The sequence below is a fragment of the Tympanuchus pallidicinctus genome, unplaced genomic scaffold (assembly GCF_026119805.1).
Source record: "Tympanuchus pallidicinctus isolate F22 unplaced genomic scaffold, pur_lepc_1.0 scaffold5, whole genome shotgun sequence".
Taxonomy (NCBI): Eukaryota; Metazoa; Chordata; class Aves; order Galliformes; family Phasianidae; genus Tympanuchus; species Tympanuchus pallidicinctus.
The window spans coordinates 4,677,626-4,696,886 of record NW_026294769.1 but is presented as its reverse complement, the minus strand read 5'-3'; the positions used below and the strand labels follow the sequence as shown (position 1 = coordinate 4,696,886).

The window sequence follows — 19,261 nt, the reverse complement described above, 5'->3', positions numbered from 1 at the left end:
CCTAGGAATATATGGCAACTCCCATAGGGGTGATTCCCTTGCCTTGAATGGCCTAGATGGTTAATTTCTTTTGCAAAGTTACTTGGGCAGTTAAAAGTCCTACTACTTTGACCACATTTTTCAAGATGTTTAGCTAAATATCTTGAGCTGTAGTTGAGTCACTTTGAAAGATACAGTGCTTTTATGCAAAATGGGCTGTGTTCATTAAAGGAAAGGCTGGGTTATCTAGAGAAACATGGACCTCAACATGTTTGTGGAATTACTCACCAGGATAGGCTTATATTGGTTGTGTCCCTAAAAAAGAAAGAAAGAAATCTGGAAAATAGGGAACACTGTTTCAACAGCTTGAAACAATTTAGGCTGTCAGGTATGCTGTGCTCATTGGCCTATTGAGTTTTTGAATGGAAACTCCAAAAAGCAAATGAAGTAAAAATCTGTGTACTATGGAAAGCAACAAATCTGCTGGATTGCCATCTGATAATACTCTATATGATAGTATATAAATTATTAGTCTTAAGGCATTTTTAAAAAATTTATTTGTATGACAAGGTTGTTAATGGTCATTTTGAGGAGTCAGGAGAGGGTGACTGCTTTATTAGGGAGATCAGCTTAACAAAAATCAAATTCTAGATGGTAGGAACTGGTTAATTTAGTCTGACAAACAAAAGCAAAATATTTACAGTGGTTTGGACCTTTGGAGTATTTTGTTTCTATTTACATAGTTTGACTACAGTAGATATTGTCTCCAAGCAGAAACCAGGCTATACTATGTGAACAGTGAGTTGCCAAATAGTTGATAATAGATAACTGACTGCTGCAGACTTGCCTGACACATTCACTAGACTGTACCTTTGGAATGAAATTCTTGATCTAGTGCTTTGGAGGTGTCTTATTTACACTGAAAGGGTGATTGCACAGCTACACAATGACTTGGCTGGTGGTTTTAAGGGAAGCTGGGAAGAATTTGGACATGAAATAATCGAATCAGGGAATTATCAATAATAAAAATTATCAAGAAGAAGAAGAAATCAGTTTTCTATTTCACCTGGAATGAGGTTGATTCTTTTGATCTTGGGAGAGATATAACACTGTTAGAAGCTGGGAAAGTCATTTAACTGCTGTTTTTTACTACATTAGATACATAGAGTCATGTAATCATAGAATATCCCAAGTTTAAAGGACATACAAGGATTGTTGAGTCCAAAAATTCAGCAGAGCAAAACCAACGCAAGAGTGAGGTCAGCCATTTAAAAGACACCGACATGTTTCATAATGCAGGTACATTTCTTGAGAAATCATGCTTGGTTAAATTGCACTTTTCTACAATAGAATTTCCATTAATTTTCTTCACCTATTGATTTAACCACCAAATGGAGAATAGAAACTGTAACTGGAAAATCAAAATAAACATCTATCAAAATTTGCATTAAGGTTTTGTAAATGATAGGTCAATAATAGACCCAGCATATTTTTAATAACGTGCCATTAGAGACTCCTAGAAATCCATGCATAATTTATAACAATGTATTGCTTATAACCACATATAGCATATACTGTCAATGTCTGTGACATGCTTGGGTCTGCTGTTAAGAGTCTCTTAGCTATTCATGAACTTTTTGTAAATGGGATGATAAATAATACATGCCCAAACCTTTTCTTTATTCTCACTGACATCATCTTCATCATCAGCCAATTACTCACTATTGTAACTGCTATTCCTTTTCTGTAAATAGATTCTAGACCCTTCCAGTACTGTGTAGCTTGGTTTTAGCAGGAAGTTTAGAGACAGCTTGTACATTTCCTGCTATACTAAGATGATCCTAGTCCTCAGATGAAGTGTTTCTGTGAAATCAAATTTATCATCACTTTTCTTCTGCATTGTGGGATAGTGTGTAACTATAAATATTATTCTAGTCACTGCAAAGTGGCTGGTAGAGTTCTTCCCAACATTGATATTTTGTGCATATCCATGAGAAGATACTTATCATCATCATTCTCCAAAAATCATGACCAAAAATCATTATCTTCCACCTAGCCTGAATGATTGAAATCATTCAGTATAGACAATTTATGCTATTTTCCTGCTTTTTGCTTATTTTTGACAGTCTTTGTGTAGTAAGGTTTTCTTCCTGACCTTGCCTTTCTTCCCTCTGTTATCCTTAACATAAGCAGCACCGTCCCTTCCACGTTCCTCTGCTGATTGCCTCTTCTAATTTTTATCCCCAGCTTGTACTTTCAAATCCCAGAAGCTGAAGAAATGCTGCTATTACCCCTCCACCCCTCAAAATAAAAATAAAATAAAAGAGACCCTGCCTTGAAGCAGCTTCAGTAGTGAGATTTACTGTGAAAATGAGAATGAGGGCTCACATTCAGTTTATGCTGAAGTCCTTGTTGGGCAGCAGAAGTGACATTTAATCCGTCAAACTGGATTATCTTCCATCTGCTAGTTACTGGTAAAAGGGTCAACAGATCATTGTAGCATCCTGAGGAAGGTAATTTCTCAAAGAAGAAATTATCTTCAATGTTAAATCCCAGACCAAACAATTTTTTGTTTTATTTTTTAATTTATTTTTATATTTTACTTGGGGTAGTTATAGCAAAACATTATAAAGTATCAATAGCCAGTCTGCTCACACTCATTTAAACTTTGATTTTGCTGCTGCTCAAATTAAATTAGTTTCACTCCTAAATCCCATACAAAGAATTGTGCCATTCCCCAGTCTTTCAGAAGAACACAGTGCTCTGACAGTGTCCACAGGTAAAAATCATGGTGCCCAGTTCAGATGTTACTGCTTTGATGTGTTGCTCTGCTTCTTTGTCGTGAATTGCTGTTCCTAACGTGGAGTCAATAGAAAGAGATTTGTGTTCACAATTCTGATGTTCTGGTATAAAATCGTCATTTTGGATGAACCTGCTTTCACAGGTGGTTCAAGCAAAATTCCAGAGGTGACTTAAGTACAGACACAATCATTTTCAGCTGCATTTTGCCTTGGGCAATAGCACAGACAGCTGGAAATAACAGTGCTTAGCTGCCACCATTAGGTGCATGGTCTGCCCTTGGTCTGGTGTATGTCCTTGCAGCTTCAATCCTGTCTTACAATCTCCTTCTTTCTTAGATATATAGAGGCCATACATCCCCCTTTTAATTCCAGAATATGACCTTTGAAATCAAGGTTGTACATTCTGCTTTGAAAACGATTAGGAGATGCAGTTGCGGGAGAGATTTTGCCTATTTTACTCATTAGTTCTGGAGAATAAGTCTCAGATTTCAGAGTTTGGAAGTGTGAGACTCTTGTTACATCAATGTTACATCTTGTTACATCTTGTTACAAATAAAGGCCTGGACTCTGTGATATGGTTGTGGTATCCAGCTCATGAAGTCCGATGTATAGTCAAGGTAACAGGGAGGCATAGTAGTTGTGTGGGATACAGGTTTAGTTTATTTGTGGAGGTTTACTTTTTCTGGCCTGAAAATATACAAGGCAAATCTGTGAGGTAGCTGTTCCATTGAAGAACAACCAACTTCTATTTCTTGATGTGTTTTTAAAATAGCATGCATTACAGTCTTTGTTAATTTTCTCTGAAAATAAGGAAGTTTATGGTGTAAGGGGGCTTGTAATGAAAGTTCTGGAGAGCAGAGATTTTAGCAGCGGTCACAAGAAGCCTCGACTGGCCTTGGCTTTGTGAGTCTTTGCCTTTGGGTTCCTCTTCACATACGTCAGAGAGGCTCTGTGGCTTTCATTTGTCAGTGCACTTTCCCTAAAAAGTCTGCTAAACATTTGCTGTCTGTATTTCTTCTTTCCTGCTCCCTCTCTTTATACCTAGGCTTTTAAGATGAATGTGAAAATTGTCAGAGAGGAAACAGAAATAACATTTGTGTTAACTGTAAGAATTAGCTAAGGTGACTGATCCAATACTCCTTCTTTATGCATCAGCTGAAGTTTGTTTACTATATATCTCAGCCAAACGTGAATGTATGAAATAAGTACCAAGTAATGATTAGGAAACGAGTTGCAAAATGGAAACGTGTCTTTGAATAATTGGAAATCAGATTTAGTTATTAACTGTCCATTTATTGTGAATTATTATATTATTACTAGTAACAGGTGTACAAAAAAATGGTTTTAGTTAAACTAGATGGAATGATCTTCATTATCACATTTTATGTACACAGACCTACACTTTTTATTTCAAATTCAATTTATTATCAAATTATTTCAAACCTGCCTTTTGCACATTTTCAGGAGATGATGTGCTGTTTAAATGGTGGGATTCCTCTTAAAACCAGTATGAGTTTTACAACTGACACAATGAATACGTCTAAACTTTGTGAAATGTGTTGTATGAACAAATCTTTCTTTAAAAAATTCTTTTTTTAGTGAAAAACTCACCATAGAAGATTTTGAAACATGAAATGCACCAAACCCTAAATATTTAACACTACTAGCATGTCCAAATAGCTGAAGGCTTATACCAGGAACGATGTTAGCAGGCACGTTTTACTTAGCCTTGCATTATTACTTAGAGTAGATAGGGACAACTGAGCTTTAAAATAGTTTAAATACAATTGTCATCCTATCTCTCACAATATACTCTTCAGTATCCATAAGTTCCATCAGTATACTAGCATTAGACATTTGTTATTAGCAGTCTTGGTTTTGAACAGATGGCAAAAAAGAAGTAACAGTGGGACCAAATATTCATTGCAACTGATAATAGTTACATTGCAACAAATTTCACATAAAATAGTTCACAAATGTCAGAACAGACATAGCACTGTTAGAGTAGCAAATCAGGAAAAAAGATAAGAATGCCCATTATTCTCAACTGTTTCTAGATTTATTAGAGAATTAATGTGAAATATTGCTCTTCTGCTTTCCTTTCAGGCAGGCTTGTGCTGAACAGGCTGTACTCTATCCTTGCTCTGGTGGGCACAGAATACCTTATGGCTTCTAATGTATGGTTGGATGGCCACTGCGATTTCTTTAGTAAAGCTGAGCGAAAGCTCATGAACAGGATAAAGTTCATGATTTTATTGGTGCTGAGCCTTTGCGATACTTATTTACAAATGGCACAGAGCAGAGCAAAAGTAGGTGCACTGTGCCTTATTCTGAGATACAGCTGGCCTGAACCAGAGTGTGGCTCAGATGCTTGATGGTTTAGTTACTTCATTAGCTAGCAGAATTGCTTAAAGATCTATTAAACTATTTTGTAGTGCTCTGATGTATGACTTCAGGATTAATATCTACAGTGACATTTCTTTAGTATTAAGTCAGATTGCCCAGCAGCAGTTCCATATTGCAGACTTCTGCTCCAAGGAAATCTCAAGGCAGTACTGGAGGAAACTCTGATTTACTTTGTAAATAGGCTTAGAGATGATTGTTAGAATTTATCTTTTTTTTTGTATGTGTGTAAACCAAATGTATTTCTAATTCAGGGAAGTCTAAATAATAAATATTGAGAACAGATCACAGCTGAACCTTCCTAGTGGCTTCAGCCTCCAGAGACAAGCTTCTGTGGGAGAAACAAAAACGTGGTGTTATTTACCCTGAAAGCTGACACAGCACTCTTTTTACTTGTAGGCTTAATGTGAACATAAGCATTTGTGGTTTACTGAAATAAAATAGGTCAAGGATTAAAACATAATTAATTACACATATTTTCTGTAGTGCATCCCCAAACCCTGTGGTTGAAAGAATTCCATTAGGTATAGACACCATTTTTCTGGCTTCAGACTTCTGTTTTGTCAACAGAGAGTACATGCAGTTCCTCAGATCTCTGGATTGATGATGCATATTTGCCCTATCTTCACCTGCTCTGTCTATTGAGATGCATTTTCTTTATCTGTTTTGTGACAGATACATAATTGTCTTTAACTTATTATTCCTCAGAACTGAAAGCAAGTTTTGTACGTGTTACTGTACTTCCCTAAAAACAGCTAAATCAGCCTATAACAACACATTTATTGCAGTTGAATGCAAGAGGCTTGTAAGCATTTGAAGGTGAGATTGTTTCTCACGGACACTGTCCCAAAAGAGGGAACAGTTGCATAGTAGCATAAATATGCTCCCTTGCAATTTTCTGCTTCTCAGTGTGCTTGCTGCACTGCAAGAAGATTTCAGGGTAGGGGAGGTACCTAAAATCTCCCTCTCCAACTAAGCACCACAAACTGCATGAGCGTGCAGCCCAGGCTGTGCTCCACTAAGTGACTGATGAGGCTCTCGGCACTTTCACAAGGGCGGCACTTTGACCTCCTGCAAACACAGCCAGCCCGATGCTGGTCAGCTCATCTACTGCCCACTAAGTGGATCTGCTGACTCTGTGCCAAGAGCAGAAACTGGGGAGCTGGCAGACAGCACCCCTCTCAGCCTAGTCTCAAGTCAGGAGGATACCCTGGGGAACTGAGGCTCATTCCTGCCCAACTCTGCCCAAGTACAGCTACTTCTTCTCACACAGAGCAAAGGCATTCAGTTGTTTATTAACTGTGGTATGTATAATGCCAATATGTGTACATCTGTGCCTATATGAGCCCTTCTGTTTATGCTTTGCAGTTACCCAGTCCTTGGGGCTCTTTGATGCACACACAAGAACACATCTTTACTTGTGCTGCCTGGGGCTGTTGCTCAGCCTGGCATGTACAAAAGACTCCTTTCAGTGAATGGCTTCCAGGCCTTGCTGGTTTTGCAGAGCTAAATGAGTGCCATAAAATTATCCCCAGTGTTCTGCCCCCTCTACTCAGCAGAGATGATCAAAAACTGTTTCCAAAATATAACTTCTTGTCATCAATGTGTTGAATTTTTGGAACATTTCAACTGGCTCCACTACTGAGTTCTCATCTGTTGTAATTTCTCCTCCTGGGCAGGAGAAAACCAAAAGGCCAGCCTTTGGACTGGGAGCCAATGGATTAATTTTGTTTTCCAAGTGTCAAATGTTACAAGACAAAGAGATTTTGTAATAGTGCTGGACTTCTCATAGCTTTACGAACAGCTTCATTTATTAAAATTATTATTTCCACAACTCATCTAGAGAATTAAGAGCTCTAGTTTGCTCTGTCTAAACAGAAACCTCACTGCTAGAGAAATGATCTTGTGAAACAGCTCCAAGCTCTTAGTTCCTATTTTTACCACTAAATTTGCCTGCAGCTGCCAGTTTGAATTACTTCCATCCTTTCTGTGCTCAGAACAACGAAGGGAGTAGAGAAAAGAGAAAAAAAGAGAATCTGTAGAGATTTTGATTCTTTAAGAAGTAACAAGGGTTTTCATCTCTGAAAACTGGTAAGCAAATGGACAGAACAATAGATATTTTCCTACATTTGTCCTTGTTAGTTCCTTCCTTTACCTCATGTAACCAAATGGCTCATAACCATTACACTATAAATTCATAGACTATCTAGGACAAAATTATAACTTAGTTTCCAGCAGCAATCTTATTTGACTCTTATGCATCAGTGAGTTTTGCAAGGTCAAAGAGTTTGCAATTTGTAAAAAAAAAACCCTTCCACATCCATATTTAAGAATTCAAAAACAAAGCTTGGGTTTATAAATCTAACAGTTATGCTTTTAGTGATTTGTGTGACGAATAAAAGGTACAGCACAGAATGGCATGGGGCAAACACTGTAGTTTTGATTTATAGAGTCTGATGTGTGTTGACCTCACTCTGTCTACAAAGCAAAGGAGTGTGGGCTTGTCTCGTCATATCGCTTATATTACAGTGATCAGTCTACTGTAATTTTTATCTGTTTTCTGAGAAATAGGCACTCTGGTGTTTCTCATTTCTTAATCCTCTGTGACCTAAAAGATTGTGTTGAAATAACTGAGTACTGATTGATAACTTGACAATTATATTTGAAAGAAAATGCATTTTATTATATATTATTCACAGTAAAAAAAAAAAAAAAAAAGAGAGAGAGAGATAGAGAGAAAGGAAAATGCAGTGGAATTTCAGGAGTTTTACAGCAATGTTCTCTCAAGCTTCATCATGCCATTTATTAAATTTGATTCCTGCATTTTCCCAACTGTGCAACAGAAAGAGAATGGATTTAAGGTTCTGTCCCATGATGCATTCACATTTAAGGATTTTCGATAACTGCTATTTTTTTCTCCAAATTCCACTCATGTGACTATGCTAAAAATAACTCTGCCTGTGATTTCTGGCTTTGTAGATTTTCTATATTTAGGGTAAGAGGATGAGGTAGGGGCTTGGAGTAAAACTGATTACTCAGTGGAGAGTGTCTCAGTAAATCTCATTTAAAGAAATAGATACTAAATGACAGAATTAACTCGAACTAATACTGGCTTTTCACAACCTAATAACATGTTCTATATTCAAACAGACTAGGAAAAGTAGATCTCTTCAGAATCCTTTGAAATTCTCATTAATTCTATTTTAAATATGTAAATTTAGATGAAAGGTGGAAATAGGAAACTGTTTACCACATACATTTATCTTCTATTCCTTGGACAATTAAGTAATGTTTAAGGAAAAAAGTAGATTCTCCATCACCAAGGAAACAAGTCAACTTATACCAATAGTGTGAACATGTTGAAGTGGAAAGTAGCATCTTTTTCATGATGTTTAGGGTTGGGGATGTTGTTTAGTTACTGGTAGTTTTACAAAATGAGGCAATGGAAAAAAAAATGATGTTAATGAGCCTTTTAAAATCTGTAAAAAGAAGGGCTGTGTGGATGAGTGCCTGGGAACATTAATGCAAAAGGAACAAGACACAGCAGGCAATGTGAAGAAGTGAAGAAAATAAAATATCACCTGGTGAGAAACAGATTTACCAACAAACAGCCAAGTGATTTCAGATAGGGAGAATTTTGCTTTCTTAAGTTCCTCTGAACTGACCGTCAACCTGAGGCTTTGCATTTTTTACGTGGTTGAGTTCTTGCCACTAAATTAATAATAGCTGAGACCAGGCAGAAGCATGTCTGAGGGTTAAATGAGAAGACAGTCTGCTGGACAAAATATATCTGCTCCCAGTGGATAGTCAATGGAAGACTATTGATCTGAGTTGGGAAGAATCCGTCTCCTCTTTTAGACAAAAGATTTTTTTGATCCTGGCAATTAGCTTTTCATAGGATAGTGGCATGTACTGGGAAAAATGTAAACACTAGAGCTCTTGCACATGCCCGGTGTAATATAAAGGGTCTTACTATGAATGAAAAGCATAGACATGAGTGTTTGTTTTACTAGTAACTTTTGTATTTTTATACTGAGATACCCTCCTGGTGGATAATATCAATTTTCAAATAAAACTCCAGTGTGGATTTTTCTAGACATACAGAACCAATGAATTTTGAATATTACGAAAACTAAAGGAAGATGTGTATTTATTTTTATATATATATATATATGTATATGTACATGTACAAACATACATAAAACATGAAATACATTGTGTTGTGATTCCTCTATTATCAATATCTGCCAAAGCTTGTCTGTCACCTCTTGTGTTGCTGCAGAAGACAATTGTCAGAGAAAGTAGCACAGCCTTGGAATCAAATGGTCTTTATGATCATTCACTTGTGATGAAGCTCAGCTGAATATTGAATCATTTTTTTTTTTTTTTTTGCACTTTGCTATTATGTATGCTTGAAAACAGTAAATCTAGATTGTCTGCAGAACTGGAGGTCTGGGAATGGCAGCTGTGCTTGAAATCCATTGGCATATCCACACAGGCTTTAGGATCCTCAGATGTGTAGGCTAGGAGATACTATTTTCATAAAGGAGAAACTGAACAAGAGGTAGCAACATGAGGGCTAAGAAAAGAGAATCCTTGCAGACTTCCCATGGGACACAGTAAGAGAAAGCTGCATCAAGAACACCCTGCTTTTCTATTCTTTTTATGTTTATCCTGGATCATATTACTTTTCAACATAATTGTTAACATATTAGCCAGACCCTTCTGATCTCTTTTCTTTTCTTGGACTAACATTCCTGTCTCATACAGAATTTAATAGGAGTTCAGATTGTGTCATATTTGAAGCTCTGCAGATGATTACAAAAACTCAGATGCTATCATTACATAAAACACCATCGCTGAAAGTCATATGCCCTGGAGAAAAGTGGTTTTAGATGCTGGTTTATACTGCTCAAAACCACTATGATATCACAGAATCATAGAATGCTTTGGGTTGGAAGAGACCTTAAAGATTACTCAGTTTCAACCTCCTGCCCATGGGCAGGACTGCAATCCACCAGATCAGGCTGCTCAGGGCCCATCCAACCTGGTCTTGAATGCCTTTAGAGATTGGGCTTCCAGAGGTTCTCTGGGAAATCTGTTCCAGTGCCTCATCACTGCCTGAGACAAAAGTTCAGCCTGACATCTAATCTACGTCTCATCAGAAATTTTTCTCCAGACTGAATAAGCCTAATTCCCTCATCCTTTCTTCATTGGAGAAGTGCTCCAGCCCTCTGATCATCTTCACAGCCCTCCTCTGGACTCACTGCAGCATCATAGAACTATTGCTCTCAAGAGCCAAAAATGCAATGCAGTAATGAATCTTACCTTTTTATTTTAACAGCTTCCCAGAGGATAAGATAAGGAGGAGTTATATTAAATTTACAGAAGATATGAAAGTCCAAGCAAACATCAGTGTGTGCAGAAGAATTAGGAAACCACACTGAAAAACAATAATAAATGTAATACCTCATCTTGAGTTATATGGAGAAATTTAATACAGGAATGTGTGAGTAGAATATCCAGATCTGTGGTGATAACTTTTTGGAAGGATACTTATACTTGTGACTCTGTCCATAACTAACTAGCAAAGATAAGGAGGTCCCCAGCATAGCAGGCAGATATCTGATACGAGACTCTCTTTTTTACTTTTTTTTTCTTTTCCTTTTTTATGTGTGTATCAACATATTACACACACACTTGTAGGATTCCTTCTCTTTCTTCTGAAGGATCTGACTGCTGGCAAGTCCCTGGACTGTGCTCACCTGCTGACCTTCTATGGCAGTTCCTGTGTTTATGTTGTGTTTGATACCACACACATGGATATAGATGTCCATGGTTAGATGCCCAATGGTTAGAGAGTCTTGGATGCTTGGCCAGAAAGTTGGTGGGAATGTAGGTTAAGCAGTTATCTAGTCCTTACCTCAGCCAATTCCAGCCTTTCTTCTCCACTCCATAGAAATACTTCTGGTGTTTTGTTGGTTTATTTATTTATTTTTTTCAAAGATATTTTCTGTATTACTCATCTCTTTCTGTCTCAAAATTGGATTTAGTTTTTTGTTGTTGCTGTTGTTGTTGTTTTTTCTCTTTGGATTACTGAGGACAGAAGTGCAAACAGTCCTGCATTAACTGGAAGAGATGTGCAGTGTTGCTCTGTCCTCAAGATTTCTCCTCTCCTTCCTGCCTAGCACGTCCATTAGCACTGCTGGTAGCTGTGAGTACACTCTTGAGTGATGCTCAGGAAAATGGGTTATGTCACTAAGCACTGTTCTCTCTGTGCTGTTTTTGTCTGGCTCCATTGTTAACTTTTTCATGTACATGTTCCTGATGGTGCTGTTCTGACAGTGATCTGTGACACAAAACCTGGGCATACCTCAGGATGTACGTAATATCTATGCAGGTGGCTTAGAACACCAGGAATTTTTCTGATCTACAAACTACCTGCTTAGTTTCCCCCTCTCTCCTCTCTAGCCTGACCATGGTGCCAGTGATGGACTATGAAGTCTTGAAGAAAAACTTTCCCATTATCTGCAGAAACAGTCTTTTGTCATAAGTAGTCAATTGCATGTGATTTGTATGAATCATATTTTATTTCACATTAGATTACTTTTAAGAATTCCTAATCTAGTTCTTGTTGGCATTATCAATTTCTAAGTGGACTCAGAGATTATAGAAATATCCATTCTTGGAGATGGGGTAGCTTCCATCTCTCCACTCTCATGTACATATATGATGATATCATTCCATAGAAAGAGAAAGAAAGCATTACGTAGAACTTACATGGTAGGTGAAGTCTCCATAGTTTGGAGAATTCAGAATACTGGAAACGGTGCGACTGATGATGGAGGTGAAGGGCAGAGAAAATTAAGTGGAAATAAATCAAAGCAGAGGTGAAGAGTGAAAGATGAAAGAAAGAAGCTCAGAGAAACCCATGAGATCAGAAATACATCCTGGCCTGTCCTGTACAGTCTTTAATACAAAGGACTGTCTAGAATTAGCTCAGTGTGAGAGAGCATTATAAGAGAATGTGTAAATGAAGCGGAAAAAAGGACAAAATTCCAGTGCAACTAGCTGTTTGAAAAAGTCACTGACAGTCTTCCAGAGGGACCTGCGCTCCAGAAGGACCTGGACAGGCTCGAGAGGGGAGCCCAACCTCCTGAAGTTCAACTAGGCCAAGTGCAAGGTTTCACAATACAGGTTGAGCAGAGAATGTCTTGAGAGCAGCCCTGAGGAGAGGGATTTGGGAGTGTTGGTTGATAAAAGGTTCAACATGAGCCAGCAGTGTCTGCTTGCAGCCCAGTAGGCAGAGAGCCCATGGGAGCAGAAAGGAAGCAAAAGTCTTGAAAATCCAAACCCAAAGGAAATATTTGGCACAACATTTCTATTGAAATTACAACAGTAAGGGTAAAACTCACACAAACAAAACCCCAAATTATCTGTACTAGTGTTTAATTACAAACTTCCTAAGACTCATGCTCAATCCACATTTCCTCAATGGAATGTAAAATCTACTCTAACAAGAACAATAAATAAGATTTTGGTAGGGCAAAACCATGCTGTATCTTACATATGCAACAATTGAAACATATCCCAAAAACTATGTGACACTGGGACTGAGAGTCTGGCCAAAGCTCTATTTATCTGCTGAATACATGATCAGCAATAGCTGATCACTCCCAGCATTTTTCCCAACAGATATCAAGTGGGAAAAAAAAAGCCCAACAAACAAGAACAACAAAACCCAAACAGACATGAAGTGCAAAATGATATAAATTTTGTTTTGAATTGATAAATCATTCTGTCTTAATAATCCCACTCTTTTGGGTGAAATATTGGGTAAACTGAATGGTCTGAACAAGGAACCTGAGGCAGCAAAGGCTTATTTCAAATCTGAATATTCAGGGAAATTAGGAAATTGTGCTGGAGACACAGAAGAGGGTCTTTTGTGGTGTAAATTTTCTGACCTGAAACCTAGGGTGGTAAGAGAACAATATTAGTAGTTATATTAGTTCCCTAGGACTTTGGGAGTTAGTGTCCTTCATAGCAACTTCAGATCCTACCATTTCTTTTTTTCCAAGTCTCAAGGACTTTTAGCTTGGTCTGATGTCAGTTTTGTAATCATATTAATTTTTCCGAAACTTACCTCTGGGGAAAACCCCTTCTAATTCTGGTCTGCCTCACTTCCTCTTTCTTACAGTGCTTATTCAGGCCTATTTCCTTACAGATATTTGAATACATAGGCCACTAGCTAAGGGCCTAACTCTCACTGAAGTCAAAACCAGATTCTATTATTTTTTGGACTTCTGATATTTTTGAGTTTCTGTGGTTGACAGTCTTGGTTTCCTTTCCTTCTACCATATCCATTTAAATATCTGCTGAGCTGAGTATCCTGATGTCTGTCCCTGTCTTCAAGGCTTTACAAATATTTCATGAGCTGTGCTTTGGCAGATAGATAAATCCACAGACCTTGAATTTAAGTGATCTATCCCACTTCAGAGTAGAGAGAGTGTATGTTTTAGTTTGTGGTGCATACAGTTCTGGCAAAATTTCCAAGACATGTAATGTTCTAAAATGAATAGCTTTGACCAATTCCACACAACTTATATTTTAAGCTAAAAACACAGTCATGAATTGGGTTGAGAAATTAGAATATACTGTACAAATTATTGTAAATACTGAACACCTGAGCATTTAATTCTAGTCTTGCAAATGATATGATTGTTTTATAAAACATAGTAGTGATGAAAGTGTTTAAGTGCTGGTCAAAAACACATTAAGAAACAACAGGGGAGTTTGGTTTTCTCTTTGTGTTGCAGCTTATCTGTGATTTTACAAGATTGGCTCATTGGAGTGCTTGCCAAACAGGCAGTCAGGCAGTCTCTGCTTATCTCTTGATGCTTTCTGCAATAGATACCAGTCAAAAATGAAAACAGTCTATGCTAACTTCTTTCTTCATCTTTTCTCTACTGTGGACACGTAAATTTAAGCAATTTTCTATCCATTGATCTCAGTACAAAAAAACAAAGTCCTCTAATGCCTAATGATACAGCCATAGTATGTAACCAGTACAAATGCGCCTATCAGCTCATTCCATACCTGCAATTAACAGATTAATATTGTAGCAAAAATGCTAAGTCAGGGCATGACCCAGTGATTGAGCACCTGGTGTAAAGGCAGGGACAATTCAGGGGAGCTCAGCTGCATGCAATGTATTTGAGTGACCAGAAGGGGTAGAGCCAGGATACACCCCTTCCCAGACCTCATTTAAGGGTTGGCAGTGGAGATTTCTGTGTATTGTCTTTCTGTCTTTCTTGCAGTGGATCTACCTGAAGCTCACAGTTAGCTACATGGAAAATCGCTAATTGAAAAATAATTATTGCCTAAAATGTCTTGGAGCTATGTAGAAATGTCAATCTTGAAAACATTCTATTACTTTCAGTAACTGATGAACTGGAATGCTCCCATCAGAGGTGTGCTACCTTCTGGTCAGAGTGAGGAAAGACTCTCAAGTTATATTTCCCTCCCATGTTCTTCCTAGTAAATTTCTAAAACTTGTCCTTTCCTTTAGCAGTTGAGAAAATAATTGTGTAGGCATATCTTAATTGTTTTGCCTGCTGAGATAAATAGCGGAAACTTTTGACCATAGCAGTAATGCTTTTAAGAGTTGTGCTGTGCAGTGGAAAAGCTTTTACACCCAAAAGTATAGTGTGTAAAAATCAACAATAGAGGTGATAAATGACATCTTCCGCCATTTGCATGTCTGTAGAAGACTTCCTTTTATTAATTTCATCAATCTAGAAGTGCAGACAGCAGTAAGGCTAAAATGAGGTTAGTTCTGAGATGGATTGAATCTGTCAGTGTGCACTAAACTTTGGCAGGGTTCCATAACAGCCTAGAAGTTGGTGAACTACGATGAAGAAGTGCTTTCATTGCTATGAACTAGGCATGTTAGCATGCTGACATGGATCCAGAAGAAAGCAGAGCTTTCAGGAGGTATCACACCAGCTTCCAGTAACGAAAGCTATGTTACTTCCCAACTCTTCTCTTAAACTGACCTGTGTTTGTCTTCTACTGATCTCCATGATAACTTTGAAGCTTGCATTAAGAATCTTTCAAAAGATAACTCTCATATGGTACAGAACTCATATGGTACAGAACAATAACTACAACCCTGCCAACTAAATAAATTTGTCCAGTGAATTTCATCACTGGTTTGCAATGCTCAGACAAATGTAATATCCAACTGTAAGTACATCAGTGATTCTGGTTGCCTTTTTAAGCTAATGACTGTGGAGTTGGATGAAAGCACACAAAGCACTTACACTGGAATGATCTCTACTGTGAAGTGGGCAATTTGTTTTGTTGAAAAGAGAATAGAATTGGATTTATTGTTTGCTAATTTGAAGCAGCTGCCACTTTATCATGCCACCTTATAATTCAGCATTGAAAGTTATATCCTGGCAGAATGCATCCAAGGGAAAATATTTTCTTCCAAGCTAAATATCTGATTTAAATTCAACTGTAGAAGGTCAGGATCAATAATGACATGACAAATAAACATGTTTTCAGCTGATCAGCAGGTATTCTAATTCATCAGCACTTTTAAGGATTTTTACTGAGCTTTGTTTAAATCTGCTTTTATAGGAGCACTATTTTGTAGCAATAAAGAGGCTTAGCACATAAAGCACAACTACAGGAAACTGCTATTAGAAGCAAATCTAATAAGATGCAATTTGGAAAATTCATACTATCTACTGCAAAATCCTGAAAGCATGACTTTTTTTAGTTTGTTTTCCTTTCAAAGAAATTTAGAAGGAGTTTTAAATTTATGTATATAAATCTTAAGGCCCAGTCAATTCTGGACATTCTACTTGTGCAGTACCTAGAGAGGTAACCCATAACTAGATTTGTGGCACTGGAACACATACTACCAATAATATGCATAATTTGAATATATTATTTACAATCACAATTTAATGATGGCTTAGCTCTGTCCTGCTTCTGTCCTAAAATGAATTTTAGCCTGCTTTCTCAGGTCCTGCTTTCTGCTAGCTTTGTAGTAACACACAGTTTTTTAAAAAAGGGTTTCTCTCTTAGGTAATTATAGTCTTTTTCAAGAGCTATGCTTTCAGCAGTATATCTGAATTAACAGAGTGAAACAAAATTCAAACCAGGTGTGGGAGGCTGCATCACCAGTCACTTCCCTGCTGTTGCTGCTTTCCACATCTGATCTTAATTTGATCCTTTTAGTCTGTAAAACTGTACTGTAAAGTCACAGTTGGATATTTCATGAGAATCTCAGCATTTGCCTTTCCTTTCCAACACTAGAAAAATTAAAAAAAGAAGACAAAAACAAGAGGACAAAATTAACTCCATTTCCAACAGAAATTTTGTAATTTAGCTCTATAGACAGGCAAAGGATTAAAAAAAGAGTTCTATTTTTTTATTTTTATTTTTTAATACGATAGTACAAATTCACATACACCTTATCCTTACTGTCTTTTTTTGTTTGAGCGTGGAATTAGGAATCTTCAAAATACCTTTAATCTTCTCTCACACAAACAGCAGCACCACACTTCTTGCTGATCAGGTCAATTGGCTGTAATGCACTAAATGCTGATGTTGGCCTCATGAGAGCTCAGTGAATGCTTCTGATTCAGTTTGTTACCTGAAGATCCTGTTAGGAGAGATTACTGGATTGCACACATCCTCCCAGTGAGGTCTAACTAAAAATATCCATACCCATTTTAAACAGTTGTAAGATCTTCTTGAGTTTAGTGATGTAACTTAAATCATTCTGCAGGTGATGTAAAATCTTTTTTTTTCTTTCTGATCTAGTTGTAGGTGTCCCTGTTTGTTGCAGGACAGTTGGACTAGGTGACCTTCAAGGGTCCCTTCCAACTCAAATGATTCTGTGATTCTATGATTAATGTCTATTTAGAATCTTCTTCACTGTAATTGTTTTGGAGACTTGTCTGTGTTCCAGATTAAATTATCATTAAGTGATTCTGCCCTTGGTATTACTTCACTTATGTCTAAGAGATACATATTTATGAAGATGTTTGAGTCTATTTTTTCAGTTTGTTTAATTGTGCAGTGACATGTACAAAAAGTTCTAGTGAGAATAGTACCCTGGAAATTCTAACTTTGTGGAACTCCATGGCCGATCTGAAGCTCAGCTACTACTGCTTCTGATAAACCACCAAGCTTTGCCTCACTGCATTCTGAGGTTGATATTTCTCTTCATGATTGTGAATTTGGGGAAAGTTTAAGTTTCCCTTTCACTTGCCATAAAATTACTGCCGACAGTTTCAGTTCTTAACATAAGCTGTTTTAGGAAAATGAGAACCTTAAAATAGCTCTAAAATGTTGCATTGGCAAGTTTTTAAAAAAGCGAACTGAGCTCTGTGGTTGCTTTCAATATTTGGGCATTCTTTTCTACACCAACAAAGGTTGGGAATGTTGAGAAAATTCACAGACTGTTCTTTCAGTCCAACTGGCAGAACTATGTTCCGGCAAGTAGGAGGGGCTGCTTGGCTCTTTTGGTGGTGTGAAGTCAGGAAACACACAGATCAAGAGCTTGTAGAGTTCCCATGTCCTGTAGTGTACATGAATTCCAGGAACCAGACTTTCCAGATGTTGAACCTGTCTCCATGTTGTGCTGTGCTCCCAGTTTTTGAAGATGTGGTGAATCCTTTTGATCCTGAGAAGTGACTAAGCATTTTTCACACATGTGGCTTGTTCCTCAGAAGTTCCTTCTTTGACTGGAAAACCACTTCCTGACACTTTTTTGTTGGTGACAGAAGATCTGTATGATGTCATAACACACACTTTTTAACTAATATCACTGCTCTCATTTTTGTTGCAGTTTTTATCTACTTACTGGAAAATCCCGATTCAGTTTTACACTTGAAGCAAGATACTTCTTCTGGCTTTTCTTTTTGATTTGATTTTTTTATTTTTATTTTTTTATTATTTTAATTTCTTTATTTTTTAATTTGACCTCTGATCTAAACCTAAAGCTTTTGGTTACGTATTGGTTTCTGTTATCTGTCCATATACTTCCAGACAGGAAATGCCAGCCTGGGGCAATCCCTTTTTCTTCTTTAGTATCTTGGCAGACATTCAGAATGAATAGATTTACCAGTACTAGGTCTATTGCTTCAACTAGGATGGAATGGCTTAGTAGGCTCTCTTTGATTACTCCACTGTAATTCCTTAGCTAGTGTCAAGGTGTCAAGCTTCAGCTTCAAAATGAACTTCTAAAGCCATTCTGATGATTTAAGTGTAAAACATAACATGTCAGCCACAAAACTGAGGTGGGACTTTAAAGCAAGAGATACAAATCACAAAGATATGGAACTCTGTTGCTTCAGATGTTGAGAGAAAGGCTGATGGAGAAATAGAAAATATACAAAAGAAATAATTTGGGCTGACAGGGGTAGATGGCCAAATAATATTTTCTATTTCTGACTAGTGAAAACATAAATATCTCCATATATGAGAGAAACCCAACACCATTAACCTGAACATAAACTCATGAACTGTGCAGCAGAGTTGAGATTTTGCATCTGGTTGAAGTGGGGGTGGTGGGTCTGTATTAAAACAGTACTCTGAGTTTATAAATCATATTTCACCCTAATATTTATACATACCTTATTTTTCCAAAAAGGTTTTCTGAAGAAGGGGGAAAAAAATGCTCTACATAAAAGGAATTCGGCTGCACATTCAAAAGAGTTGGCCATCTCATCAGCTGGTTTAAATCAGGGTAATTCCATGGATTTGTAGCAGCTGGGCATCTGGCCCAGAGATTTGTCTAATCTCAGACCCAAGTGCTGATAGATAAGGAATTCCCATCAAAGAATTTGAAGCTCATGTTTTTATTTTTTAATTATGAAAGTTCTGCAAAAATAGGCTGGAAAGAGATCTAAAACATTCAGCTTTTCCTAATTATGTTTTCCTTTGTTGCAGCTACTTTTAAAGGGACTTCTGTGTTTATTTCCTATTTGATATCTAATGCATACAATTACTTACTAAGCAGAACAGTAAAATGTGTGTATTTTCCCTTTGGGGACCCC

The 19,261-nt window shown here is 37.3% G+C and overlaps 1 long non-coding RNA gene across 1 annotated transcript; it reads right to left on the bottom strand.

The window, feature by feature from the left end:
- Positions 1 to 18,141: 18,141 nt before the first annotated feature.
- On the bottom strand, positions 18,142 to 18,945 carry LOC128091328 (uncharacterized). Its single transcript, XR_008211354.1, has 2 exons — positions 18,839 to 18,945; positions 18,142 to 18,574 (listed from the first exon to the last, which is right to left on the bottom strand). It is a non-coding gene; the product is annotated as an uncharacterized LOC128091328 (long non-coding RNA).
- Between the last annotated feature and the right edge of the window lie 316 nt (positions 18,946 to 19,261).